This window comes from Podarcis raffonei, chromosome 17 (assembly GCF_027172205.1).
Source record: "Podarcis raffonei isolate rPodRaf1 chromosome 17, rPodRaf1.pri, whole genome shotgun sequence".
NCBI classification, from domain to species: domain Eukaryota; kingdom Metazoa; phylum Chordata; class Lepidosauria; order Squamata; family Lacertidae; genus Podarcis; species Podarcis raffonei.
In genome coordinates, this window is record NC_070618.1 from 16,467,607 (window position 1) to 16,495,385 (window position 27,779).

At 41.3% G+C, this 27,779-nt stretch overlaps 1 protein-coding gene across 2 annotated transcripts in view; it reads right to left on the reverse strand.

Annotated features, from left to right (window-relative positions):
• LINGO2 (leucine rich repeat and Ig domain containing 2) overlaps positions 1-27,779 on the reverse strand; it is a 537,786-nt gene that overhangs the window by 427,376 nt on the left and 82,631 nt on the right. For both annotated transcript variants that reach the window (XM_053370513.1, XM_053370515.1), the window contains exon 2: positions 12,327-12,431. The gene's annotated coding sequence lies outside the window, so the exon portion shown is untranslated. The remainder of the gene's footprint in view (positions 1-12,326; positions 12,432-27,779) is intronic.

Below are 27,779 nucleotides of genomic sequence, written 5' to 3' on the forward strand. Positions count from 1 at the left end.
ATGTACATTAGAAAGACACTTTTAGGCACTTCATGATGAGCTCATTAAAAACAAAACAAAACAAAACAAAACAAAAAACAGAAGTATCTTCTACCTCTTGATATCAAAGAAACAGCTAGCACAAATAAAGTCATGATTTCACTTTCAAATAGTGAGCACTCACACTTTACATTGTGGGTGCCCTTTGCGGGATCACACATAGTGCTACAGTTCCCAGGGAGCTTACTGGCAAACAGGGGCCGGTTTGCCTCTCAGTGTTAATTTTTGGAGGTTTACACCCAGCCTCAGTGATTAAGTTTCTTGCTGGGAGGTGGGGCCAGCCCCATTTCTAAATAGGGGGTGGAGCCGACAATAGCCAGACAGTTGGCTCTGGAGATTCACCCTTCCTACCCTCCCTTTGTTTAGTGTTTCTTGTTTGCAGGTTAACTTTTTCTTCCTGTTTAGTGGGTGCTGCTACAGTCTTTGACTGGTTGCTGTTGAAGGACCGGGAAGAAATTTCCCTGCATTGGCAGGTTTTGTCTTCCCCGTAGCAATTCGTCACAACATTGGTGGTTATGGCCTTGGGTGGAATCCTTTAGTCTTTTCTTTCCTATATGGGGAGGGGGAACATGAAGTGGTGATTCACCCCCCTTAAAGGGGTTATATATATGGGTGTCACTGGCCATACACTGAAAGGTTGTCAGTGAACTACCCTGCGTGCGGGGCTATGGGCTTGGCTGCCTGCTACACTTACGTCTTGCAGAGCACCCCCATATCCCATTTACCCTGATGAACCCCAGTTCTCCCCAGCCACTGGTCTTGCTAGCTAGCAAGGATGGGAGTTGTAGTCCAAAAACAGCTAGAGACCCAACTTTGGGAAACACTGTTCGAAAGACAAAGGACTGGGAGGGGGGCATTCTTCCTCTCAGATTGTTCCCTGCAGACAGTGCCTTCCACAGCTGCCACCTTTTCTTCTTCCTTATTTGACAGCAACTGGCACCCCAGCCTCAAGCCAGTCAGAATCACGGAGCTCACAGCATATGTCATAAAACTTGAAATAAACTGATTCACTTATCCCCTCATCACAGCAGATCTGAAAAGCCTCAATAGCACTTTGCCTCTCCACACAGGACAAGCTGGTAATTGCAACTCCTTTATTATAATTGTTATTTATTCAATTTCTATACCGCCCTTCATCCAAGGATCACTGGGCGGTTTGCAATATAATACACACCACAGTAAGAAACAAGAACAATATTTAAAGCCATGTGCAGGGGTTTGATTTGTCAGAGACATCACCCAGGCTCTCCATAAAAAAAACAACCAGTGAACAAAGGATAGCAATCCAACCGCAAAGGATATTTAAAGGGCATTCTATCCTAATGTTTAGTAAGGCATTTGGACCACATGTCAGGCTGAAATGATAGGTCTAGCTGTCACATAGTAGGTCTAAATCCTTCATGTAGGTGTTCAGTTTTCAAAGCAGAAATTTCTCAGTGGTTGATAAGAATATGTTTAGCTATTACCTTAGTATTACTTGCTTCAATCCAAAGTGATTGATAAACAATAACACATAAAAATGAAAGCACAATTAAAACACAGTCAGGATAAAAGGACACTACAATAAAAGCCAAATTTAAAATCACCAAGGCTGCAATCTTAAGCACACTTACCTGGGAGTAATTCCTGCAGGACTCATTTGGTCCTACTTCTGAGCAGATATCTATAAGATTACATTTATTTCACAACAGCAACAGCAATAAAACCACCTTAGAACACCCTCATAAGACATGCTGTCAGGTGTTTTAGCACGCTGCTGTTAAATACTTACCCAGCCTGAATGCCAACTGAATCAAAAATATGACTTAACCTGGCTTCAAAATTGGTTGTGAGGGATCCAAGGGGAGGAGCTCAAAGATTTGGGTGCCAGAATCAAAAAAGTTATTCCTGAAATCCCACACAAATGTGTATTTTATGGCCTGTGTCACTTTTGTGTGTCATAAGACATTCCATCCCATTTTTTAAAAATCATGACACACAAATCCATTTACATTAAACATTTCAACGCTTGGGGTTTTTTTAAGTAAAAGGATTTTATATCAAAACAGGTTGCATGTTAATTGGTCACGAGGCTCTGGTTCATGAATGACTTCAAGAGGAGTGGAGCACATCCAAGCAGAATTCACAAAGATCAAATTCCTCAAAAAAAGGAAAATCTGTAAAAGAGGTGATGCAGAGCAGGGTATCATTTGACGATTGCAGGGAATGGCGAGGAAGCTATTTGCAAACCAATCGAGCTTTTGAATGATGCAATGGAACTAAGGTTGGAGCCTTCCATTACCTTTCCTGAACAGATTCTCAGTTCAATTCAAAATCCTTTATTAGGCATATCACACCTCACATTAACAAACAAACATCATATACAGACTGTATAAAATACGGGCTCAGCGAACACAATTTATCCCAGTCCTATTCTTAACTCCAAAAAATAAATCAATGTACATAAATAATATAATACAACACAGCAACATCACCTACCTCAGTTAATCTGCTGCTTCCCACAGAAAAAGTTCCTAATTATGTGAGTCCATACCAGAATTCAGCAAATTATTTAGAAAAGAGGGTTAACATATTCAGGCCGTTCCAAGGCAATTGTCTGCCTGAGGGAAAAAACCAAATGCTCAACTCCCCCAATTCATAATGTAGGTCAACTCATTTTGGCACACGACGTAGAAAATGTAACAATAAATTAAATGATATTACAACTAAGCTGTCTCAGGCAGCTTAGGGTAGGGCTGTAATACATGATTTAAACTATACAATGGAAATTAATGAAGTCTGCATAAAAGTAAGCTAGTAAGTAAGTTGGCACCCCTGCTGGACAAAATGGTCCAATTGCTTGGTCCAGCCGGCTCTTCATATGTCTTCTTCTTAAAATAACTTTAACTTTAACTGCATAAGGGACTCCAAATCTTTAGCATGGGCTAAGTGAGAAATCACTTCTGCAATGCATCCAATATTCAGTTGCACACACAGATCTCCATACAGCTCAAGCTAGGATTATCTGAAATCCCATCAAGCAGTTAATTCAGGAATGAGTACCAATGCGCAGGACCGGATTTAGGTTTGATGAGGCCCTAAGCTACGGAAGGTAATGGGGCCCTTTATATGTCCAGCTGTCCTTTGTCAACAACAAATTGTCACTGTTTCTTGTGTTGAATATACGCAATATGGTAATTATGGATCTAATAGGTATCGAAAGCCATTTGCACATGCAGAATGTAGGCACCCTATATTTAGAAATGAGCAAACCAGTGATATTTTAGGGAAGAGGGTAGCGAGGCAGGGCCCAGTACTTACATCTTAGTAGCCTACACAACATGAAACACAGTTGCTGTATGTAGGTTTTATTTTATTTGCTTTTTATCTTATATTTTGGAAATGTACATCCAGTTTTTCCCCCTGAATTTTTTAGGGGCCCCCAAGAGAGTGGGGCCCTAAGCTATACCTTGTTTAGCTTACATACCTTGTAAATATATACGTAAATCTGGCACTGCCACTGTGTTCAGTAGGGTCTACTCCCTAGGGACTGTGTTGCAGTTTAGAACATTTCCCCATCAATCATCATCTAATGTAAGGGTGGAAAAGTTGATGCACAGAGGCTGCATGCAGGCCTCCAGGCTTGTTTGTCCAACTCTCAGGACACTCCCTGGGACATGCCCCTCAGCTGTCCAGTCCCATGCCCTCTTTAAGAGCTTCCTGGCCCGACTGCAATGCACCCTTGAACCAAGATATTGTATTTTGCCTGAACACTGATCTAGCAAACGGATATGCATTTCCATGATGTCAAAAATGAAGGATGACATTTTGATACTACTCACGATGCTCTGTTTTCAGTTTTAACCTATCCTTCAAATAGTTTCAGTTACAATCAAATTGGAGAATAGGCTACACTCCCCCTCCCTCCCATGAATAAGAATAGATGTATTTTCAAATATAACAATACCTCATGCGAGGAGCTTCAACACTGGCACTTAATAACACTGAAAAGATAGTAACGGAACAACACACAGCTCTTAATCTGTGCTTTCATTTTAAGGTACCAGCAGACAAGTTGCATTGCCTCGCTGCTGTTTTAGCTACTTGTTTTGTTGCTTGTTAAGCATTTTTCTGCTTCTGCACAGCAAGCTATGTTCTCTTTTTGTCTAGTATCATAAATTACCAGCCACGAGAGCTTCATCTCTCAGGGAACAAAAAGAATAGGCTTTGCGTACCCTTTTGCAGCAGAGCACGGCACGTACTTCATTAAAGACGGGGTCGGCAATTTCAGATGTTACGGTTTATACTAATAAAGGAAAGCTACTCTTTAAATAATTGTGATGCCTGTGGAAAAACCCTATCAGCAAAAAGATTGCTTTCCCTGTTAAAAAAGCAAACTTTTGCTATGCATTTTTGTGCCAAATTAACCATAACAGGCAGAGTCCCAAATATCCCTCCCCAACAGGAAGAAAAACAGACTATTTTGGTGCTTTTCTTTCAGAGCAAAAATTAGCAGGAAGAATCACAAAACATCCCTGGTCTTGTGGTGAAGGAAATCTTTTTACAAAGGGGTGGTATATTATCTCTATCAGTATATAAGGGCCAGATCAGTTTCTGCAACCTGGTAGCCTCCAGCTGTTTTGGACTTCAGCTCCTATGAGCTCCAGACAGATAGTTCCAATGGCCCAGGGCTGATGGAAGCTGGGCTAGATAGAATAGAATAGAAAGTAAATATAAATATTACAAGTTCCTATAAGGCACAAAGGGGGAAAGTTATGGCAAGCGGCTGGAGCCACACTGCTGAGTCTTTCATCATTTCTGGAGAGCTTCAAAGACCCAGCTCAACCTGAGGGTGTCTGGCATAGTGCCCTAAATCCCAACCCTAGTCTCTGTAGATATAGAGTCTATTAAGATACTCTGTACTACTTCCACTAGTGTGGAATAAAAGAACTGTGTGTTGACTCCTAGAATTGGATTTTTGGTTTCCCATTTCCAAATCACAGCACTGTTTCCTCTAACTGGTGTCTTACAATCAATTTAAATGACACATGGAAGAATGCAACAAACTGTAGAAACACTTAGATTCAAAATATTTCTGATTTTAAGAGAGCAATTTGACGTGTGTGTGTGAATCTCATTGCAGATTAGCTCTCTACAAGCAAGGCCTCCAGAAACACAGAGGAAAACCAATTACCGTGCTAAAGAGTATACAGTGGTACCTCGGGTTAAGTACTTAATTCGTTTCAGAGGTCCATTCTTAACCTGAAACTGTTCTTAACCTGAAGCACCACTTTAGCTAATGGGGCTTCCCGCTGCCACTGCGCCGCCGGAGCACGATTTCTGTTCTTATCCTGAAGCAAAGTTATTAACTTGAAGCACTATTTCTGGGTTAGCGGAGTCTGTAACCTGAAGCGTATGTAACCTGGAGCGTATGTAACCCGAGGTACCATTGTCTCCTTTTTTTTTTTTTTTTGCCAAGGAATACCTTGTATTTTAAAGAAAGATAATAGGCCACAATTCTCTGTTATCACTTTCAGATGTTTTGTAGCAGACTTTGGTTCCCAAGAGTTATCACCAGGAATCTACACTTACAACATAGTAATGGGAAAGCTGATAGAATTGTTTGGACAATGATGGAATCTGCTTAAGAAAGAAAGAATAAAATAAAATAAATTAAAATAAAATAAGGACAACCATACTTTGTCTCCCTTGTTTAATCCTCCTGGGCATAGGTGAAGTCCAGCAGAGCTGTTCATGGGTTGGTGACTGTGTACAACCCTACTGAAAGCTGCCACTGACTTGACTCCAAAAACTGTGTGCATGCAAGAACTCTGTCAGAAAGATAAGCTGATGAAAAGATCCCCAAATATGCAATTTCAGCACCAGACATGCAAGCAGAAATGTCCCAACTCACAGCAGAAAGCTTGGATTTCATATATGAGAGGTTCAAGGAGCTGTTCAGCCTTGTGCAGAAACTTTTCCCTAACATACAGTGAGGACAACAAAAGAAGTCCTCCAATGGAAGGGAACATTCATGCCCTTCGTTGTACTAAATCAGGACATGTTTCGAGTCTACCAGAAAGCCCGTAAAACATCCAGTTATTAAATATTTAACTAAGTTTTGATGCTGTGTTATATTGTTTTGATTCCTCTACTGAATGTAACATACTTTTATTGTATATTTATTTTGCAATATGTATTAGTGTTCATTTTGGGAGTCTTTTAGGCCAAAAAAAGGCATATACCAAACCATTAAGTACTAAGGAAAACAAAGTTACTTAAACCTGGAAAACTGCTCCCATTATATGATGGACCTCTTTCCAAAGAATGGGAGATGTAACAGAGAGTATTAACTTCTCTCCAGCTAGATAATGCCACCAGCAAAGAGCACAGCTTTATCTATAGTAGTTAATAGTATTAGTATTAGTATTAGTATTATTAGTATACTGCCCCATTCCCACAGGTCTCAGGGCAGTTCACAAGATAAAATCACAAGATAAAACCATAAAATAAATAATAAAAATAAAAACAAGTTTCAAGTAACTTGAAATACAGTACTTAAACAAGACAGACCTATCTTAGGGGTCTTAAAAACAGACTTCTCAATCCAGTGCATAGCCACACATAATTCAGCCAGAGTGCGTGTGGGAATCCTTCCTGGCCACAACTTGCCATGGATGCAATGTATCATGAAATACCAGTTAGCCATTTATGGAACTCAACTTTAGTGCTGACAAAGCTCTTTGCTCCAATGACTATGCTAGGAAGAGTCTTGAGGATTGAATTTCCGCCTAGGGTTTATTTTCCTGAGTCTCCACGGGACAGGAGGTGCATGAGCTGCAACTCTGGAGAGCTGTAATGAGTCTACAGGTAATTGTGCAAGATCCCATGGAGATTACTTATTACAACTGACAGTACAACTTACATTTCCTGCTGGCATAACTGCCACAAAGAGGATGCAGAGACAGCACAAAATTGAATTTTATACTGCTGAAGGGGGTTTTGTGTTGTTGTTGTTTTAATTGGATACTTTCTAGAGATTAATAGTGATGCACTCCACGGATTCAATTCATGGATATGATTTCCTGTTTTCAAGATATTAAAGAGGAATACCAAGAGGGTGAGTATGTGGATTGGGGAGTAGAGATTCAGTAGGAGTACAACAAGTATATTTCTAGCCATGGAAGTCGTTGGGTGCATAGCACTGGGGAAGCCACATGCGCACAGTATAACTTAATTCATGGGCTAATTCTGAAGATAAATGAGAAGATCAATACATTAATTTCCATGCTCCAATGTGCCACAAAATTAATAATAATAAAATCCTATCCCAAACATTTTCATTCAAAATACCAGAATCTTGGATGTTTACATTATAATTCTTCTATGTATCAGTTCAAATCCCATCATCCAGACAATTGGCCATACTGGCAGGGACTTTATTATTATATTGGACACCAGAATAAAGAAACAAGATCAAACAATATATGTATTATATTTTACATTTGTATCCCTCCCCCCCAAGACTTCAAGCTGGGTTGTGTAAAAGGTAAAGCAGACCAACACACACAAACACAGGATTACAGAATAAAATCCAGACATTTATAAATAGTCTCATTTACCAGGGCATGTGATATAAATAACAGTACTGTCAGCTCCCTAGGTTATCAGAATAAGCATCTCTTTTGACCAGTCCTTTTTTTTAAAAAAAGGGGGGGAAGTGCTGGTACTCACCATGAAGTTGTCACAGTAAGTGCTGCATTTTAAACATTGGGGCGGTACTACGTACCTATGAGTACCCCCAGAAAGCACTGTTCATGACCACTTGTTAAAATGAGTCTTCATAGGGTGACATCTCCGTAAATTGGGAAACCACTAGAGAAAAAGCCCCTCCGCCTGAATTATCACTAGACTCGGGAGATTTCAGACCATGTTTGAAATCTGAATGAAATGATCAGGTTCTGAAACTGATCCTAAAACAGTTTAGGTTGTGTCCCCCCCAACTTCCCTGGGTGTAAAATTGGCCGGTAAATTGATCTACAGTCAATCAGGGGAATGGTGAATTTCTTTTTATATGTATAGTTGCCATATGGATAATTAGTCCAGTTTTGCAGAATAATCACGAATCGGGGCACAGGAATAATTCACTTCCAAACTTGTAATGCCGTCAGCGTGTCCTGCAATGGAGGAGATATGCAGATGCCCAGACTTTGTTTGGAGCAGATATCTCAGCAAATATCTTCGTACTCTTTAAACAGGAATATGGTTCTTTTTCTCTCCCCCAGCCCCCACATGTAATTATTATTATTATTATTATTATTATTATTATTATTATTATTATTTGAATTTATATACCACCCGATACCTGGAGAATAAAACCAAAATAGAAAACGACAAAATACATAATCAAAATAAAAACAACCCAATAACCCCCCCAAAAAAAACCCCACTTTTTTTTTAAAAAAGGGCATAGGATCCTCACAACATTTAAATTAAGACAATTAACAAAGCTGGACAAGAACCACTTGCTGGAAAGACCATGATCTCAGAAATTTTTGCAGCAATATTTATTTATTGGCAACCAAATTGGCCAGGTGCCTTTCTGATACAAAGACCAACAAAACAAAACAAAACAAAAACCCAGCTTTGAAGTAAGAGTGGGAGGGGGGAATTTGCCATGTAAGCAAATGGCAAGGGGTGGGGGAGAGAGAAGCCTTCCAAGCTTCAACAGAGAAGGTGCAAGGTATATAAACGCATGCCATATTCTTTACCATGTATCGTTGCAGTTCCCAATGGAGCTTGCATGAAATCCTGGCCCCATACAGGCACTTAGCCAAGATGCGCCAGCAGCATAATTCGGACCCAATGATGCACGTGCAAGACTAGAAGGGGGAAGTGGAGCGCTGCCGGTGTGACCAATTGCTCAGATAATTGTGCAGAACTGTTGACAGGCATTCCATTAGCAGCAGATTGTCCCTATTTAACTGGCAGCTGTGGTACGGCCAAGGCTCCTGCTGCTTGCAAGGGCTTACTTTGTATACACAATGCCAATTACATAGGCCGAACTCTTCAGGTCTTTTGACAGGTACCCTCGAGATTTCCGCAATTAATTTTATTATGCACTTTCTGCCTAAAATGCCCTTGGAAGTAGGGAAAAGTTGTCTAGTATGTGTCTGAGAGGGTGTGTGTGTGTGTGTGTGTGTGTATATAAGGAGTCTTTCAATGGGTGGGTGTGCAGAGGGAACAGGGAGACGAGGCGCTGGAGTTCATTTGGAGACATGAAGTGGCAAAGCACTGCAGAAAGAACTTGAGCTACTCATTAGCGGCATTTAAAATTGCAAGAGATCCATGGGCAGAAGTGGAGTCAACCTGATAGTCCTGATATACTCTTGGAACAATTGGAGGAGGGTGGATTTGCATTTAACACTCACAGCAGTAGCTTTAATTATGCCAAGTATCTCACAATCACAAGTGTACCACTGCTGTTCCAGGAGGAGAGATGTCATCTTACAATCAGCCCAAGATAAAGTAAGAAATACCAGTGTATATACACACAACTCCCCTTCGACTCTGTTACAGGGACACAAAGTTGTTTGGCAGTTCTTAATCATTCTCTGATCCAATGTGATTTTTTCTAAAACCTTACTGCTCCATGTAGCTCAAACAGCCCTTTGGTTAAATCCAATGGCCAATTGTCAGCAACTGTGCTATGGTTTCAGGATACAGCAGTGATCTAGACACTGAATTGGAGGCTACGGTGTCGTCAACAAAGGAACCCAGACCATGTTCCAGGTTCTGCAACCTGATCAGGGAATCAATGTCTCCAAATCAGGTGCCCTATTGAACTTGATGCTAAAGCTCCAGAGTTAGGACCATCATGGGTGACTTCTCCTGGTCCTAAGGAACTAAGTGTTTCCCATTGTACCTTGCTAAGTTCAGCGGCACAGGGAGCACACCTGGTAGGAAGGACACAGGAGAAGTGCCTGTGTCAAAAAGGGAATACAGCCCAGAAGAGGTGAACTAGAGACAGAGGCCAGAAAGACTTCAGATCACTCCCAAACATGGTTGGAACAAGTTGGTCACTACCAGCTCTCCTTGGAACGGCAACAACTGACCTGCCGTGATGGGCAACACAACAGGATTAACTTCCCAGAAACCAAGTAATCTTCTAGAACACCTGAGGGGGGCGGGCAGCATTAAATGAGCTTATTAGGCTAGGACAAGAATTAACACTAGCACAAGCAGATATGCTCCCCTCTCTTTCCCTACCCATCATCCCTGCACCACCCCCAAATCTGCTCTTGAGGCTTGGGGGGGGAAATCAGAACAGATTTTGAGGCTGTGCAAGGCAAGGGGTTGGGCAAAGATCCTTACGCTTTTGAAATGTTCATCTTCCTGCTACACTGAATACCATGCACTTGCAAAAAGCAAGAGAAATAGTGTTGCCAAGCCAGTCCCCCCCCCTCAACACATGGGGGGGGGGAAGCACTGCATAACATTATTGCTTACATCTGAAGTCAAAATACTTTAAATGCCACCTTAGCAATGACCAGTCGCCAGGAATCACAGTGTGATGCAAAGGGAATACCAGTGAACTGACAATGAATGAATCCTCTACAGGATAACAACCTTTTCCATTCTGGAATGGTATCCATCATAATTTTTTTTTGGGGGGGGACATGAATGAATTTGGGGACAGCTGAAAGGCAAATGCCACTGTTCAAACACCCTTATAAACTGCAATTCAGTTCTGCCTTATGTGAGATCATACATATTTATATATATATAAAACACACCTTGTTGAGAGTGGAACACACACACACAAATCTTTTCTGCTGTTGAGATATTCAAAAATAATTGCTGGATTTGTAGCTAGCTCATTTAATTAAAAAAGAAAAAGGTCCTTAATTAATATGAGCATGATTTGGATAGCTTGGTTCATTTGACATCCTTTCCAGAAAGAATTTAATCATTTATGGAGTGAACAAGGAATAGTTAATAAAAGGATCCACTTATTTTTAAATAAATAAATAAAGGACAGCTTCAGAATTTACCCTTATGCTGCCACTGAAAAATGAAAGCCTTGGGTGAAAACAGTCTTTAAAATAATGGGGTTTTATTCTCATCCCTAAATTCCTTGTAAGACCAGATGTTTATTATGCATGTCTACATCAAGCAAAGTGTGTCCTACCTCAAGGAGGGCAAGTGTTGCGGTGAGACCTGGAGACTGACCTCCTGTGTTGTGGGTGGGTATATTGGACAGCCACAACACCAACTGGTAGGTCCCTCGTTGCTGGGTTTAATCTGGCCAATGTGGTACAGTCTAAACGGATCATATATACCTATGCAAGTGACCCAGAGCCTCCTCTTTCGGCTTGTGCATCGGAACACTCACCCACCCACCTCTCCCTCTATTTAGGGCATTTTACGATTGACCTAGCTATGCCGTCATGTGTCGTCTGTTGTTGGGACAGGGGCATGGTAGGAATTTTCCCTACTTGGCTGATTGGCTGTTGCCATTTGAGTTTCACCTGCCACGTAGCAATTTGTCAAAACTTCTAAGGTTGTGGATAGGCAATGGTTCAGGTGATAGGGATGGGAGAACGCTCTCACCATCCCTATGTGAAGGGTATTCTGTTAAAGGAATCCAGGGACTCATCTGGTTTGGTCAGCCCCCCCAGAGGGGGTTGGGCCCGTGCCTGAGTCCAGGAGAGCATCTGGGGAGCGGACATAGTCTGTTCCTGGGCTTTCCGCCTACCTCAGGTGTTCACCCTTGGCTGACTTATGATAGAGCTCTGGGTCAGCGCTACCTGCAAGGGTGCAGGGAGCTAGTCGAGCCAGAGCCTATGCAACCACTCACTTTCTGTAATCAATAAAGCTGTGGCCTAAATTCTGCCAAAAACCAAAACTAAAATTTGAGTCAAATGTGTGTTTATGTAGGGGGGGATGTCTCTGGATCTGAACACGCAACTACAAGTTCTGAAAACAAAAGTCACCATGTGCTCAAAAAGATAGTCTAACGAACAAACATAAAAGAACTGCAAGAATGTCTATGGATTTGCATCAAAGACAACTTTGTTCTCTGTTGTTTACAACATTTCACAAGCATGCAAATTATTGTTTGCCCAAGTAAATGACTTCAGGTAAAATTGTTAAAAGTATTTCAGATTGCTTTGCACTTGGCTGCTACATCATGAGGAAGACATAAGCCAGGGCAGTTACTAATGCCTTTTTACACATTTGCTATGCTTTTAACATTGATCCAAAGTTTTTGAGCAAGACACAGTCTGAAGTCTTTGTGAGCTTACCGTAAAGCAAAGTACTTTTCGTGTTCTTCATTCAAGCTTGGACGTACATCGAGAGACCCACGAGAAGCAAAGTTCTGTATTTTGTAGTGTTTCCAGAAGGATCTCCTGTTAGAAAACAAAGAAGAAATCTTAAGAATTCATGGAGAGAGCACCATTTTCTTTATAACTTCTGTGTAACTCAAACCATACAAATAATAATCCAGCTTCTGGTATACCTCCCAGGTTCATGATCAGCTGAGTTAAAACAACACACTGTTCATTTGCACCACATTTGAGGAGGCTGGTTGCTACTAACCAGTATGAGGAAGAGGTCATGACAACATTGTCAGTGTTGATGACTTTTGTCCTACTCAGTTGCTAAAAGTAAAAGAATGTGTCTTGCCAAATGCAAGGTGGTTCTTTTTTATGAGATTCAGAAGCAACACAAACACAAGTGAGTGAAAAGATTAAATATTTTATTCTAAACAGCAAGCATTATATACATTACCAAGCAAGCACTTTGATCTGCCACAGGGAAGCCCTCAAGAAGTGGCGAAGTGAACCCCAGGTAGTCTCAAATTGCACAAGCTTCTGGCCATGAGTTCGTGCACGAGCTTCCAAGCTATGCCTCAAAATCATCTGATTTATAGATTATTGATAGCTACTGTAGCCTGTATGGCTTGCCCAACTGCCTATGTGCAGATTATTCATTAGCTAGCTCCCTCTTCCCAGTGGCAGAGCAAGCCGATCGGGTGCCTGGGGTGGCGCGCGTGCCTTGTGCCTGGGGGGGGGGCAGCTGCCTGTGGGGTGGGACCAGCCGGGGCAGGACAGCTGAGGGGGAGGGGGCGGGTGGACCGTTTGGGGCAGCGTGGAGCCTGCAGGTGCCCAAGTCACCATGTCACTCCCGGGAGAGATGTGTGGCTCGGGTGCACTGCAGGAGGAGGAGGAGGAGTTTGGATTTGATATCCCGCTTTATCACTACCCGAAGGAGTCTCAAAGCGGCTAACATTCTCTTTTCCCTTCCTCCCCAACAACAAAAACTCTGTTAGGTGAGTGAGGCTGAGAGACTTCAAAGAAGTGTGACTAGCCCAAGGTCACCCAGCAGCTGCCTGTGGAGGAGCGGAGATGCGAACCCGGTTCCCCAGATTACGAGACTACCGCTCTTAACCACTACACCACACTGGCTCTTTGCAGTATTTGCAAAGGTTAGGAGTCAACTCACTGCAATGACCATCTGCATCCCTGAGTCACATCTGATGTTTGTGTGTCCACTTTCAGTTCTGTATATTTCCTGTTACCAGTTGATTCTCCCTCTCGTCTCTCCATAGCATATTCAGAAGCTGAATTTCACACGTTACCCCCTCCCCAGATCAATAATTAGAACCATGCACCTGAATGCATTTGCACCAACTCTAATCAACAGTTACTCTTTAAGAATCTTTCTTTTTCTAACGTGTCAGGTTGGAGGGGGAACCTGAAATCAAGAAACTGTGCTGAACTATATTAGCTGGCCATCAGCTTCCCTATTTCAGCAACCTAAGGCTTTTGTATCTGACAGCACACTTCCTCATTAAGCATCTCTCTCTCTTCAGTATATGCAAATATGATGAGATTCTCACTCTTGCATAAGCCAATTAATTTACAGGATGAATAATAAGCATGGCAATCAGAAGAGTGCACTTAACACTGGTTGTCTTTGAGATGGGACTGTGCATGTGCCCTTTTCCCCTTCAATTAATAGCTGATGGTCACTTTGCCAACTGTGTTACTGCTGGAGTCATAGAATCATAGAATGGTAGAGTTGGAAGGGACTCAAAGGGTCATCTGGTCCAACCCCCTGCAGGAAATTGGAAAGACACAAGGTAGCTAAAATAATAATAATAATAATAATAATAATAATAATAATAATAATAGGATGCTACCCAAAGCTATATATACACACTTTGTGTAGTCAGCACACACAACAAGTAACTACCCTCTGGATCGGGGGTAGGCAACCTAAGGCCCGGGGACCGGATGCGGCCCAGTCGCCTTCTCAATCCGGCCCGCAGACGGTCCTGGAATCAGCATGTTTTTACATGAGTAGAATGTGTCCTTTTATTTAAAATGCATCTCTGGGTTATTTGTGAGGAATAGGAATTTGTTCATTTTTCTTCTTCTTCCAAAATATAGTCCAGCCCACCACATGGTCTGAAGGACGATGGACTGGCCCACGGCTGAAAAAAGTTGCTGTCCCCTCTAGATATTGCACATCTTTGATTTTGTGATGCTTTTCTCAGATCAGACAAATACCAAAGTCTTTATTTAATGACAAAATGTGTTTAGAAATATGTGCTTGGTAATAAATAAACTGTATGAATTCTTACTTTGTGAAAAAAGGTCAAAACAGTATTTAATACTTTAATATCTTTATTCTGGCGCCAATATTTCTTCTTTTTTACTACAGTGTAATTCAGAAAAAGGATGAAACAGACTTATGAACATGCAAGTCTGACACAGAGCAGAAACTGACTGAATAATTCATTCCTAACAGCAACCATAGCACAGCTTGATTAAAACCTATACGGTTCTCTCTTAAGGATGTTCAGAACCCACTTCCAAAATTTCTCTGAGCTTCTCCAAACTCATAGCGCATTCCTCAAAACTCCAACCTAGGTTTGCCTGAGAAGGAATCTCAAGATTCACCAATTTAATTTTTATTTGTAAGAATTGTTAAACTGAGGATACAGAATGCAAAGCTGAAATGCCTGGGCTTAGCCTAGATGTGGTTTGTCTAAGCCATTCCAGAAAGTATCCAGGTTAAATTTTGTGTGCATACCTCATCAAAAAGGTATTTTGTAGAACTGGCCTCACTATCACCCAACAAGAAATAAGATGTGCCCCCACAAAAGCCATGGCAGCTTCATATTGCGAGGAAGTGTTGGCAATAGCGAAGCAAATGCCTTTTAAAGAAACTTGTTCACCTTACTGGATTTGAGGAATCTGTGATAAGTGAACAAAGACTGCACATAGTACTGATGCTGACTACTAAAGCTAGTAGACAATGGAACCCTATAAGTACTCTCTGCCATGATCCACTGTTCTGTTGCCAGCGTCAGAAAACTGGGCTACAGTAGGTCGCTGATGTAACCCAGTTAAGCACCTGTTACCCATTTACTTGTTTGTTAAGCACATCTTCAAAGTTTCTTCTCATGCATCTGTAATGTGTCAAATGCATTCTGACGCTATATGAAGTGCAATTCCCATAGAAGCCAGGATCTGAGGTTCTCAGAAATTCAGATATTACAATGTTGGCATCTAATTAAATAGGTTAGACAGGCCCGCTGCTCTCCCTAAAGCACAAAACTCTTCAGACCCAGTTGCCTGAAAGCCAATTAGTAAAGACGTTGCTCGTTGTGTTCTGGGAACTAAGGCTATGATCTGAAAAGCAGTGATATAAATATTAATACTTTCACTTGCTGTTCTGACATCTCACTACTCTGAAACAATAGGCCTGCCATCTTGTGTGAGGGAACTTCTTTTAAGTCATAAGTTCAGATGACAGATTGGGTCCAGGTCATAAACTAAGTTGACAAGGAAAACCCATTAGTATTCTTGACTCTCAAAGATACCATAATGTTTAAAGAAATGAAGACAAGTTATAGGTGAAGTGTGTTCACATTAGAATTTGAAACACAGTGGAATGGAGACGCAACCTCAAAAATATGTCATAGGTCTCATTCACATAACCATTATAAGCCAGATGAGCAGATGCATGTACCTCATATTGAGGTCAGACTGTTGGCCCATGTAGTCCAGTGCTGTCTATTCTGATCGGGAGTGCGTCTTCAAGGTATCACATATTTCCTAACTGCTGAGTTCTTTTGAACTGCAGATGGTGGGATGGTGGGGATTAATCCTGCACCATCTATATCATGCAGGGAAAAAGCTCTGTCATTGAGCTATGCGAAATACGGGGAGGTTATGTAGTTTTTTCAGTGGTTTGTACCACACACACACATACACACTTAAAAACTAAACCTAGATGAGTTCCAAGAAACACATTATTGTTAGAAATTCCTGCTCCATTAAAACCAAAGTGGGTTTGCAATCTATTTCTATCAAAGGACTGAAGCCTTGAAAGCCTTCGATATGTTCTAAGTCCTCCAATGCTGCTAATGAATCACAGGTTTGGGACTATGAAATCATTTTTATTTATTTTCTATCCACTTTTCGCCGGAGGTCTCTCAAACTCGACAAAGAGCTTTGCTTAGTGCCACCAACTAGCATCTGGTAAGAAAAGTCACAAGTTTCTTGTGATGATGCTATAAACTTTGTGGCAGCACTAGAACTTCCTTTGACCAGATTTTCTACCAAATTTCACCTCAAGAAATTATGAGGTGAATTTGGACATTAGGTGAAAGATTCAGAGAAATCTTTAAAGTATTGGAGATTGGTATATATAGCAGTAGAATGCAGAGCCAGATAGTCTAGTATGACTTCTGATTGAGGTAAAAAAGAAACTTAGGATTTATAACTCCTTAGAAACAGAGCCATTCTGAGTACAAGCTTAGCATATGGTCAAGGAGCATTCATGAGGTAAACACTAACATTAACTCCCTGGAGGAGGAAGAAAGTAAAGCCTGAGAAATAATCTACATGTCAACAAACAGCAATTTAAGAAAGAACCAGCAAAGGGAACAATAGGTTGCCTTTTTGTCTATTACCCACTCCCCACTGGTCCAGGTAAGGGAATACAAAGGTTATTGCTTTACTTCCAACACAAGGAAAGGAAATTAGCGTTAATAAGACTAACACAATTTCTTGGAAAGGATTCTGCAGGTAATAAAATAATCAGCTAGATGTCACAGACCTGAAGCTAGGAGTAGCCAATGTGGTACTCTCCAGATAGTGTTGATTACAAATCCCATCATACTTGAACATTGTCCATACTGGTTGGGGCTGATACGAATTGTAGTTCACACCATGTTAAGCTACCCCTGCATTCATCATGTAATAACAGCCAAGGTTGGCCCAAAATTGAGACACAGTGATGCAACTGTCTCAGGTGGTGAAGCATGGGAGCTGCAAAACTGTGCCCCCAAACGCCTCCTGCTCACTTCATTACAACTTGGTGTCTCCAAGTGCCCCACAATTTTATTATTATCTTAGCTGTGTGGATGACCAGCCACCTGGTGGGGCAAAACTCTTCACCACTCCCTTCTTGCCTTACCTCACTCTGAGAAAGGGTCAACAAGGTCCTTCAGAGGATGGCAGCCAGCAGAGTGCCTGAGCTGCTATACCAGTCAGAAAGGCTGTTTTGAATGTATAACTGGTGTGGCGGTTTTGTGGCATTTCTAAAATTTGTTGATACTTCAAAGATATACAGAAATACATACCCATCAAAGTGTCTTTTTCTAATATAGAAAATATAGATTCTAATATAGATAGATATATATATTTTTAAGGTGACAGAAAACATTCAAAACTTTCTAGCCACCATTATTATATTGCAACAGGCCTGGCCAACTCACCCATAAGGCCATAGTGGCTATCACAGAGCAAGGCAAGGCAGGGGGAGGCAGCAGAAGCCCCTACTACTGCCACTAATGTGGCAGCAAAGATATAAAGGGCTTTGTAATGTTATAGGAGGGGTGCAGGTGGCGCTGTGGTCTAAACCACTGAGCCTTGGGCTTGCTGATTGGACAGTCGGCGGTTTGAATCCCTGTGACGGGGTGAGCCCCCATTGCTTGGTTCCAGCTCCTGCCAACCTAGCAGTTCGAAAGCACGTCAAAGTGCAAGTAGATAAATAGGTACCACTGTGGCAGGAAGGTAAACGGTGTTTCCGTGCACTGCTCTGGTTTTGCCAGAAGTGGCTTAGTCATGGCCACATGACCCAGAAAAACTGCGGACAAACGTCGGCTCCCTCGGCCAGTAAAGCAAGATGAGCGCCGCAACCCCAGAGTCGTTCGCGACTGGACTTAACTGTCAGGGGTCCCTTTACCTTTACCTTTTTAATGTTATAGGAATTCTAAGGTCTTAAATATAGAATAAATGTTGATACTTGCACAAGGTAAACACACATACGTAAATATATAAACTACATGTCTAAAATAGTACAGGAGAGCAATCTAAAAGCCATCTTGGCTCACCTAAAGATTCGAAATATTTCCTCTGTCTCCTTAACCCCCCCCCCCCGCCTGAGAACAGGTAGGCAGGTAGCAACCAGGGGAAGTTCCTGAAGGGATTCCTCTCCTATATCTATGAACCTCCTTTGTATGAATTGTCATTGTTTGCCCAGATGCTCTGCACTGAGGGATGTCTGATGGGCATCCTGATTGTCTTATCAAATGCTAATGTTTTGTGTAAACTATGTTTGGAACTATGTAAAACTTGCTAAATCCTCAGGAATAAAACACCTTGGCTTGCCTGAGCCACAGTAACCCTACCTTGCGTGTGATGTAATTTCTGACTTTTTGTAGAGGAGATGCCCTTCTTCTTCATGCCAAAATGCAAACCCTTAAAAGAGATGTTTCTTCTTGGTTTTGGCTCTCTTGCCTCCTTACAAGGTAGGGAGTGAACTCTATTGCAACAGAAAAATAAAGATCTGCCTTGCTTTCACTGCATCCTGCCCCCATTCATTCATCTCTGACCAATCATGGACTTAGGGGACTCAGTCCCTTGGGGAGTTGAGTAGCAAAAGCCAACCACCCCAATTTTTTCTATATCAGTAAAAAGAAGACAAGGATAAAGGGGGGCACGGAGAAGACAAAGATGGCACTGGGGCAGGAGTGGTGCTGGTGGCAATGATTAAGATGGGGGGTGGCTGCGGCACAACCAGTCACTTACGCCAGGCCTGCTGAAAGCTTTTAACAACTACCTGTTCCTCTGCTACTGAAGAAAATGTTGCAATGGTGGTTCCTTATTGAGAAAAACTCAACAAAAAAACTTTCTCAAGGAAAGAGGAAGCTATTGATTTACCAGGCCCTTTCCTATTTACCCATACCAAGGGATCTGGAACGGGGACAGAAAAGCTTTCTCCACAAAGAAGCTAGTTCAAAATTGGGACTGCCGTGCTTCTTTGTGCTACAGTGGCCACCATCCACTCCCATTTTGTCTCATCACCCTATATTCACTTCGACAGTAATTTCCGTCAATAAGGGGAGCTTTTCAACGTGCCGGTAGAGTATTACTTCAGCATGGTGACATCCTGTAATAGGAGGAAGCTTTTAGTGTGGGCTTCAAAGAAATCTACACTCCCACTGCCGACAGCAATTGGCCAATTTACAGAAATTGGCCCATAGGAAGGAAAAGAATGAAAGAGATATGGGAGACTTGGAAAAAAAGAAATGGGAGAGAAAGGGTAGGATAGTCCTTAATCATTCATTTCTGAAGTATTTCCAGAGAAGGACACTTCCCAAATCTTCTGAATCTTATTTTTTTATATAAAAAGAAGAAGAAGGGAGACCATTCTTAAAGGTAGAACTTAAGGAATTACATCTTTTGTGCATACTGTTAGTTAATGTCTTCACTGTAGGTCATAGCAAAAGCAATACCTTCATTCTCAACATAATTAATGTTCAAGCATTTGCTCTGCCAAACATTTCCTAAAGCAATAACCACATATGACTCCAATTTGTTTGGGAATAGGGTAAAATGGTCTGTCTAAAGCTGATGAAATGTTTTATGCCAGGGGTGGGGGGAGATTCTCTTTCTTAGGGTTACAACCAACCATTTTATTAAAAGCTGCTTCTTCTTTTTAAGGACATAACATCTGTTTAATTCCCCTGGTGGCTGGAATACTTAAGATGGTTTTCCAGAGGTGGCAGTTCTAACATCTACAAACTATAGAGAATTAATCAATGACCACAACCCTTTGTCAATATTGGTATGTTATAGCTCATAATGCTCCCTTGCTTATAGACTCAAATGCTCCTTTAGATCAACAACAACAACATTGATTTACCCCAAAATGATCCATAGATGGTATTTAACTCCAAGCAGATTGGCTAAGATGTATAAGGTGGAATCAAGACGTGTTGGAAATGTAAAGAAGTAGAAGGAACCACTTTCCATATGTGGTGGGTATGCAAAAAACTTAAAGTATTTTGGAAAATGATATATAATGTGATAAAAAAAATGTTCCAAACAACTCCCCCCCCCCAAAAAAAGAGAGACATTTATACCAGGAATTGTTCAGAGTTTCCCAAGAGTCAGAGAAAAAACATTTATGTATGCAACAACAGCGGCTCAGATACTGCTACCCCAACAATGGAAAGTAAGAGAGGTTCCGAGTAAGGGAGATTGGCAACTTAAGATGATAGAATATGCAGAATTAGCAAGCAGAATAAGAGAAGAACAGGTAATTAAAGATGAGTGGAAATTTTTGTTGAGTATATTGAAAATAATTCTGTATAGTTAAAAACGCTGGCAGTATTAAAGTAATTCAAGAGCATAACATAGTTTGAACTGATGTAAGATAGGGAAATTAAATTGCTTGGATATATTAAAATGTGCAGGAATGGTGGATAAGTTAAATGAACCTTGGAAGGGGAAGGAGGGAAGTCAATGAATGTATGATAGAATAAAAGCTGTTTAATTTCAAATGTAAAATTTTAAAAATTAATAAAAAATATTTTACAAAATGTATTTCTTTTTCTGAATGTCAAAATATGAGAAGCTCAGAAGCTTGACCTGAAGTCTGACTGTTTCTCCTGGGCAAGATTATTCATCTGAACCCAGCGTGTTTATGTATGAAGCAGGAGTTCAGCATGCAATTCTCTTGTGAATGCCAGTCAAGATGACTACTCTGCAATTTTAAAGTTGACTTCTGTCCTCCTTCCTAGAGATGAGTACAATGATATCAAAGATCTTGAACTTTATGCTGTGAACTGCCCTGAGATCTTCATTTGAAGGGCAGTATACACATTTCAGAAATTAATTAATTAATGTTTTTCTCTGAAAGATTAGTACATGGAAGAAGTCACCCACAAAAGTCATATTTCTAGAACTTACACTTGTAGAGAAAACTCTCAGATGTATTGTGTAAGAAGAATCAGGTCTGTCTTGAGTACCAATTATGTTGGGATGGAATATGTGATTTGTAGATGAATCATGCCAATTGATTTTAGAGTTTTAAATCAGCAGTGGGAGAAGACCTGTGGGCCAAATCAGGCCCTGCATGGGGTCTTAATCTGGGCCACGTGACAGGGAAAGAAGTGGCTGTAAAGGAACAATTTGAAGCCTTAAAGTGTGCTCCTGATTGTTCCTTAACAGCAAAGCTTGTTATAAGCACTGATCAGCTGATTGCAATGACAGTCATTTAGACAAGCCCCCATTTGTACCCCAAGTGTTGACGCAACCCAGTAAGTGACTCAGAGACAAGTGTGGGTGAAAACTGTCCACAACTTTCTCAACATGCAGGCTAAGGTGGAACTGGCAATGGCACTGTGGAGAGGGGGCTAGATCTGCTTCCGATCTGAAGCCCAACCATAATCATGGCACACTTGCCAGATATCCTCTTGGGAGTCACCTAGTGCCGAAGTTCCATAAGGCCAAGTGAATGAGACCACTGGAAGGTTCAAAATGGCTAGTGATCAGCCCGGCCCACCCCAGCTAGGTCCTGTGGCTATTCACCTCTCAAGGACCCCTGAAGGGCACCCCCATTTTGAGCCACCCTAACTGATGCCTAACAGTGCGGGTGGCGCTGTGGGTAAAACCTCAGTGCCTAGGACTTTCCGATCGTCAGGTCGGCGGTTCGAATCCCCGTGGTGGGGTGCGCTCCCATTGTTCGGTCCCAGCGCCTGCCCACCTAGCAGTTCGAAAGCACCCCCGGTGCAAGTAGATAAATAGGGACCGCTTACTAGCAGGAAGGTAAACGGTGTTCCGTGTGCTGCGCTGGCTTGCCAGATGCAGCTTGTCACGCTGGCCACATGACCCGGAAGTGTCTGCGGACAGCGCTGGCCCCCGGCCTCTTAAGTGAGATGGGCGCACAACCCTAGAGTCGGACACGACTGGCCCGTACGGGCAGGGGTACCTTTACCTTTAACTGATGCCATTCCCGTCAAGTTGTGAAAGAGAAGAAACACCTAACAAAACTTTGCTTCCCACTGGGAAAAACCTCCCAGTCCTGTACCAATTGTGGCTGAGAATAAAATTCCTTTTTAACTAGGGACTACAGAAAGTGCTAGTAGAAGTTTCTAAACTGAGGGTATGGAAAGTTTTCCTTTGCTAAGGAAGAATCAAAGTCTTTTGTAATCTGGAATGAATTTTATACTTTTCTTTCTTTCTTTCTTTCTTTCTTTCTTTCAACATGTAACCAATGACAGTATGTGAAGAGGTGTTCTATAACTTTTTTTGGACTCCTTTTCAATGCTAATTCAAACGCATACTCTCCCAGCTGTAGTCTGAAGTGTTGCAGTTCCAGGAACACAAATGGTTTATCTCTGCGTATGTTGTTGACCCCAATATGTCTTCACTCATCACCACCTCATCTCACACATATGCCCCCCCAATATTCTAGGCATCTCAACTTTCCCCTTGTTCTCTCTTTCCCCCTCGTTCTGCAGTCACTACTAATGCCAAGTTTTCATAATTTATTACAGCATATTACAATTCTGATTTTTTTTGACACAACTCCATCTACAAGCGTGTAATTTAAGCAACATCTCAAACATCCATATTTATATACCACTGCTTGCCTTGCTAGAAATGCTAATAAGCATATCATTATTCCATCTGTCTCAAACTAGGTGTCAGTACGAATTTCTATTATCAGTAGCAATACATTTCCACAAATGCAATTTCTAAGATAAAAACTTCATCAATTGATGGGTGTGATTTCTGACTTGACTCCTTTTAGCATTTTACATCCTTCTTCTTCATCAAACAAATCTTTACGCCAGCTCTCATGAAGAAGTGTCAAAAATAAAATGACAGAAATATCATTTAATTCTTAGGCATATGAGCCGTCTTTCGAATACGTATATTGAAAGACAGTTTCACCAGTCATAACCTACCAACTTACCTTTTCTGATTCCTCTAAAATGCTGAGCAAGTGATTCTTCTAAACAGTCTAATATTCTTATCCTTAAGCTAGTATAGGCTAAGAAATCCTAAGTTCTCATAATTGTTCAGTTTAAAGTCTGATCCAAACAACATGACATGAATGATTTCAATGGAATTTACCTTCATTAATGTTTACAGCACTTGTGATCCTCCCCAAGATTTCCCCCCACCAACAATGCTATACCAAATGTGCTGAATCACCACTGATTGTTCATTGCAACTATGAATATGATTTGAGTACCCTGGGAAAATTATTGTGATCAAAATCTAGAGTTTTCAGGGAAATAAGAAGACCACCCACAGCTCCTGAGCTCTGGGAGTTTTCCTGGTCAACTTGATTTTGCAGTCTTTAGCATATGCGCTGCTGGGGGTGCAAAGATCCACCCAACGCCCCCAAATTTAGTTTAGCCCCCAAATTAACTGTTATTATGCTTATGTCAGACATCCTGCTTACACATTATCTCTTGTTTACGAAAGAAGGGAGGAAAAAGAACTTTTTTATTTGCTCCTTTATTTACAATACACTTAAGTATACAACACCAGAAGTGCCTGGCGTGCTCTGGTCCATGGGGTCACGAAGAGTCGGACACGACTAAACGACTAAACAACAAATACAACACCAGCACACTTAAACTTATAAATATTGTTTAGGCACCTACTTAGGAGAAACATCAGTCATGTGAAAGGTACCGCAGACCCCGCTGCCGCAGAGCAGCACAGCTCAATGTAATACGTAACATATTTTGATGTAAGAGATAATTTTGTGTGCACAGCGCCATTGAAAATGACAAGCGTCGTCATTGAGTCAAGTGCCGCCATTGTGAATGACAAGCGCCGCTGCTGACGCAGCACATCTTTGGTAAATGAACACACAAAGTCAAAAGTCCTTTAGTGAAACAGTAGGTATACATTTCAGTAATACCTAGGTATATATGTATTTTGTTTTTCTAGCTTGATCAAAATTATTTATTATTTCACAACAGGTAGGTAGTTAAGAGCTTAGGTGGCTTCAAGGGTAGGTGCCTGGTGCCCCCCAGAATTCGGCGCCCGGGTGCCCCCACACCCCTTGCACCCCAAGGTAAAGACAGCCCTGTATGAATTTAAGTATGAATTTGAATGATCTTTTAAAATGGAAAATTGCAGATCAATGCTGAAAGGAACTTGTGCATAAGAAGATATGAAACTGGCATGGACAGTAAAAAGACTGGTCCATCCATTTCTAAGAATGGCCTCTTCTCATTTCTCCCTCTGCAACAGCCAGATAGGAGGGCTGCTGCTACATAACTGTTACGGAAGAGCAAATGGAGCTCTTTGGTTTCCCAGGTAAGCCAATGGCATGAGCCTTGGGTTCTTACCTCTTCTCCTGCTGCAGCCAGGTGGAATTACCAGCAAGCCTACATCACTTGCTCCTTCTCACCTAATATGATGTTGTATTCAACTCAGCAACATTAGACTAAACCATTTTGCAGATTATTTTGACTACTCTTATTACTTGTTTTGTGTCAGTCAAGCAGAATATAAATTGTACGAAATAAAGAAATTATACTCTACTAGCAGCCTCATACCTGGATTGTGTGGGAATTCTATGAAACCCCCCAAAATAGTGTTCAGTCAGCCATCTTGATTCAAACTGGCATCCAACTGTGTCCTAACATAGCCTGGATACAGTAGGACTGCCATTGGATTTCCCCCGACATTACAGGGATTTGAAGCGCCCAGGAGAAATTTCTAAAAGGCAGCGCTTTGTCCTGGATCGTAGGCAAGTCAATCCTGTTTGTTATGCCCTGGTTCGTACTTTTTGAAATATGGCAACCCTAGGATAAGGGAACCATCACACTAAATTTGGGTACGATACTAAGAGGTGTCCAAATGCAAAACAAACCAAGAAGTAGATGATGAGCAGGGTGAATGGAAGCAGGGAGTTGGGTTCATCAGTATTAACCCAAATGCCAGAAATGTGACTACATGCTTTCATTTCCCTTATACTCCTTTTCTAAGTTGAGATGTTAGGCTTGCTCTCTTGCTACAGGAAAGTACCAACATGTGACTGAGTTATTACTGAAGTTATTATACCATCGGACTCAAAATCAGTCTGCAGGCATTGAAAGCGAATAAGGAAACAGCAGGAGAGACGGGGGAAGAACCTGTGTTTCATTGCCTGGAGTACATGTGAAAACAAGGGAACCGAATGAAGTTTGACGAAATGTTCTTTTATATTCACTCACTGTTCCTTTTCACACCAAGGACCCAAGCAATACTGGCGAAACATGTTTTGACTTCTCAAATATCAGAGTTAGCTTGTTAACTCCTCCTCACTTACACCGCTCTGTAGCAACAAGATTGACAGCCTCGGTTGCCCTTGGAACTCTGAGAAAAAATATTTAATAGGCCCATTCATTTCCCAATGAAAACTGTTTATAGGCATATTTGAGAACAGTATAATAGGAACTGCACTATGTCATGGTGTGGAGAGTGTTGAAGAAAGAGTAGTGAAATCGCAGCTAGGAAGCTTAAACTGACATCCTTCTTTGGAAATTAAACCAATGTCCAGACTTGTAGAAACTTATAGTAATAGATGAATTAAAAAGTAATATTTACAGTCACGTGCTTCTCCAAGCATGGGCTTACAGTCTCTTCTTCTAAATTCAAAACAACTGCATTTTCCTCTCTTTCCAGAGATCAGCACTTTCAGCCTTCTGTATCTCAACTGGACCATGCCCTGAAGCTCCTATGAGAGATTTCCACTTTTACCGTCTCCTGCGGCATTGCTGTCTTTCATTCAAGCTGAGAAGAAACACAGCAACACTCTATTCAACTGAGCAGTGTTCACAGTGGATTTGAAAACACAGTACTCTTGCTTCACATAATATGGGGTCTCTCCTTCACTATATACCTCCCATATGACCAATATTAGCCAATCACATGATAACTCTCTAGAATTCTGCTACCAACCCATCAAATTTATACACACAGTAAGGCATACAAGCATTTACAATTTCAGTTAATTAAATTACTATACTTAAGCAGGCCATTCTGAATTAGAAATGTCCCTGGGCTGCTTTGACTTGTTGCAGTTTTTCTGCAATTTGAGCTGGTAGCAATTTTTTACTTTGTTTTTTACCAGTTGAAAGTATGTATTTCACCCAATCCCTGAAGATCACAAAAAAATCTTTTTGGTCCAAAAAGTTTGGACCAAATACTATGATCCAGCACTACACATTTATGGCAGCCAAGGATCAACAAATTCTATTCTTGACTTTGTCCTCACTGCAGATCTTATAGAACCCCATAAGAGAAGCTCTACAGATGAAGACTGGATTTATCAATACAAAATAACTTTCAGAAAAGAGTGGTCTACCTGTTTAGAGTAGGACCACCTTTTCAGAAATCAAATATTTATTTCAGAAATAACAAAATCACATACGGATTTCAAAAATAGAGGAAATTCATGATGGTGCAGAAATAATAGTAATACAACCTTGGATTTGCAGGTTGCACGCTTGATAAGCAGACGTGCCAGATCAAGCCCCCTTTCTTCCAGAAAACAGTCTGGCCTCCTTTCCCTTTCCTGGCAGCCCAAACTAATAGAGGCAAGCAAAGATCCCTTCCAAGCATTCATTTTCTAGTGTCTCCCGTGACACCTTGGCACTGAGTCATTCTGTGCACTCCTCATCAGCAGAAGTTGCTAAGGGAGGCAGAGAACAGCTGGGATAGTGAGGTACTGCTTGCTGATTGAGCTAGCTGCTTCTATTTATTTGTGGTGAGGGTGAGCAAACAGTGTTGCTCTCTCCTTCCTGAACAGCTGGACAAAGCAAGTGGACAGTGGGGAGAAAGCACTTGCACTTGTACAACCTACAAGGCAGCTCTGGCTCAGGATCCTAGCAGAATCCTAAATTTAGCACCGCATATATCAGTATTGTTATATTACAAAGGGCCCCCTTGACTTTAACACTGTCAGCAACACAGATTGCCTTGCCAGCCGCTAACAATGGTGCCAGGGCACTCTCACTATGGCAAAGATGACACTTGTGATAAATTCTACAGACTGTTATGCTGGGGCAGTGATTACCTGTTGTATTCATTAGTCATTCCTCCACCATTTCAGAAACCTGTTATCAAAAAGTTGATGCCATTGTGGCTTACAAAACACTACATAAAGCAGAACACAATTCAAATTAAATACATTACAAAATAATTTTTTAAAACTTTTAGTAATTATTAACTGTAGTGGGTATGCATGCATAGGCATAGAAATTTCACACACAGACATAATTTGGAGGTTAAAAATAAACAAGGGGTCATCATTACACAAATAAGTCACGAGCTCATCAACACATTTCTGATGTGGATAGGAGGAGAAATCAGAAGCTTTTGTGTCTCTTTCTAACTACTCATGGTTTAGTGTTACATCTGAACCCAGGCAAACTG